Below are 2,423 nucleotides of genomic sequence, written 5' to 3'. Positions count from 1 at the left end.
GGGAAGCTTGATTCTCTTTTGCAATCTTCCCAATGTGACTGGGCATATGTTCTGTTTTTATCCACCTACCAAGGAAACCCAATCCTGCTGAGTTATTGATTCCTCGATCCGTTTTCCCCTCCACCCTCTCAGATACAGATACAGACGCATGCACAGATGCAGGAACAAGAAAAAAAAATTATTTTCTGATCAAAGTGAAAACAAATCAGTATGAAAATGTATTTCAGGGGAGAAGCAAGACAAAAACCAAACAGAAAGAAAGAGAGAAAGAAAGATTGAAAGAAAAAGAAAGAAAGAAACCAGGAATTTAAATAATTTCATCACTCTTTGAATTTACTCTAGCTCTGTATTTAGTCTTGGAAAAGGAGTTGGGTGGGGGAGGGTGGCAGGCAGTCGGCCCGCCGGCTGGCCAGCCGACCCGCCGGCCCGCGGTTGCTGACAGCGAGAAAAAGAAACCCAAGCGGCCCTCCCCGGAATTGTGCCCCCCCTTCGTCTGTTTATGCCTGTTCCTTGCCCCGTTAACCGACAGATTTGTTTAGCCAGGTACTTTGACTTAGAGATTGATTTCGTGTTTTCACCGCTCCGTCTTACTTTCGCTTTTGCCCGCCCGGGTCCAGCCCGCGTTCACGATGTTCCGGCCGGACAACCGGGACCGTATGTGCCATTCGTTGGAAGTGGTGGGTACTCTGCTCCGCTGTGCGTGGGTGCGTGTCCACGTGAGCTAAGGAGGACCCTCCAGAGAGACCGAGCGAGTGACTGTGAGTGTGGAGGCGGGTGAACGATTTGTATCGGTTTGCTTGCATGATCGAGACCGTTGTCGGGCGACACCTAGTGGTGACAAGTTTCTGCAATGTCCCTGGTCCCCGGTTGATGGCTAATGGCGAGGAAGTGCCTGGGGTAAGCCGGCCAGGGTGAGAGGAGTCCCGGCAGGCAGGCGAGTTCGTCCTAGACATGGTGTCGTGTTTGAGGACAGGCTGTATCTAAGAGGTTGTACCTGGAGATCTGCAGGGAGCTGTAGTTTCACTACTCCCTATTGAAACAACTAGGGGGCTGGGTGGCGGTTTGATCAGGTAGACCAGAAGGCCAGCCGGGGAGTTTTTTTTTTTTTTTTTTTTCTTTTTTCCTTCAAGAGCCCTCTCGGTCCCTGCCAGCGGGGCCATGGATATCTGAGGCCGAGAGCATGCCCTGGCCCGGGCTTCCAAGCCCCGGTGGCCCAGCTCGCTGGAGCCTCGGAGCTTTATTTTTTTTCTTTTTTTTTTTTTTTTTTTTGAGTCCTCTCGGTCCCGGCCAGCGGGGCCCTGGATATCTGAGGCCGAGAGGATGCCCTGGCCCGGGCTTCCAAGCCCCGGTGGCCCGGCTCGCTGGAGCCTCGGAGCTTTTTTTCCTGCAAGAACCCTCTCGGTCCCAGCCAGCGGGGCCCTGGATATCTGAGGCCGAGAGGATGCCCTGGCCCGGGCTTCCAAGCCCCGGTGGCCCGGCTCGCTGGAGCCTCGGAGCTTTTTTTCTCCAAGAGCCCTCTCGGTCCCTGCCAGCGGGGCCCTGGATATCTGAGGCCGAGAGGATGCCCTGGCCCGGGCTTCCAAGCCCCCGTGGCCCGGCTCGCTGGAGCTTCGTAGCTTTTTTTTTTTTTTTTCCTCCAAGAGCCCTCTCGGTCCCTGCCAGCGGGGCCCTGGATATCTGAGGCCGAGAGGATGCCCTGGCCCGGCTTTCTATCCCGGGCCTCTCGGTCTGTGAGTACTCTCACGGTTCTAAGGTCGACCAGTTGTTCCTTTGAGGACCGGTTCTCTTTCTTATGGGGACGTTTCTGTGACACTTCCCCTAGCATGACTTCCAGATCTTTGTTGGTGCCTGTATGTTTCCTCCCCGACACTTTTGTGGTTTTGATCTTTCCTCTCAGTTCGCATTGTACCTGGAGATATATACTGACACGCTGTCCTGTGACTGTGACACTCAAAGGACATTATAAGCGATCCCCGAAAGGCTGTTTGCTTGTCCAGCCTTTTTATGTCTGCCCATGGGTTGCTGCGGTGCCTGAAGCTATTTTTTTCCCCCAGCAGGCTTCCTGCGTTCCCGAGCTTGGTTGCTTGTGTGTCCCGGGGTGTAGCTTGTGACAACCGGGCACTGCTGATATTTTTGCGTGTCAGGAGTATCCCGATTTCTCTGCGGTCGTTGTCACCTGTTGCCGGCTGGAGGAGCGCCTATTTTTTGCCGTTTTCCCGGTGTCTTCCGTTAACTGGCTTTTTTTTTTTTTTTTTGGAGCGTTCCGGAATCTCCCGTAGTTGTGTGCTCGCTGTGTCCGGGTCGTTCTGCCACATGCCTCCCGAGTGCGCTTTTTTTCTTTTTTGGTCTGTGCTTTTTTTTTTTTTTTTAAATATATATATATATATGTATATCTGTATTGGGGTCGACCAGTTGTCCTTTTC

The 2,423-nt window shown here is 53.0% G+C and overlaps 1 long non-coding RNA gene across 2 annotated transcripts in view; it reads left to right on the top strand.

Annotated features, from left to right (window-relative positions):
- Positions 1-267: 267 nt before the first annotated feature.
- Positions 268-2,423, top strand: part of LOC308416129 — a 3,649-nt gene continuing 1,493 nt past the window's right edge. Inside the window, exon 1 of one of the 2 annotated variants that reach the window (XR_013974905.1) lies at positions 268-677. This is a non-coding gene — a long non-coding RNA (uncharacterized lncRNA). Of the gene's footprint in view, positions 759-2,423 lie in introns of both variants that reach the window. The other variant, XR_013974906.1, reaches the window with a different exon arrangement.

This window comes from Micromys minutus, assembly GCF_963924665.1.
Source record: "Micromys minutus genome assembly, contig: SCAFFOLD_215, whole genome shotgun sequence".
Taxonomy (NCBI): Eukaryota; Metazoa; Chordata; class Mammalia; order Rodentia; family Muridae; genus Micromys; species Micromys minutus.
This window is presented reverse-complemented; position numbering and strand designations above follow the sequence as displayed.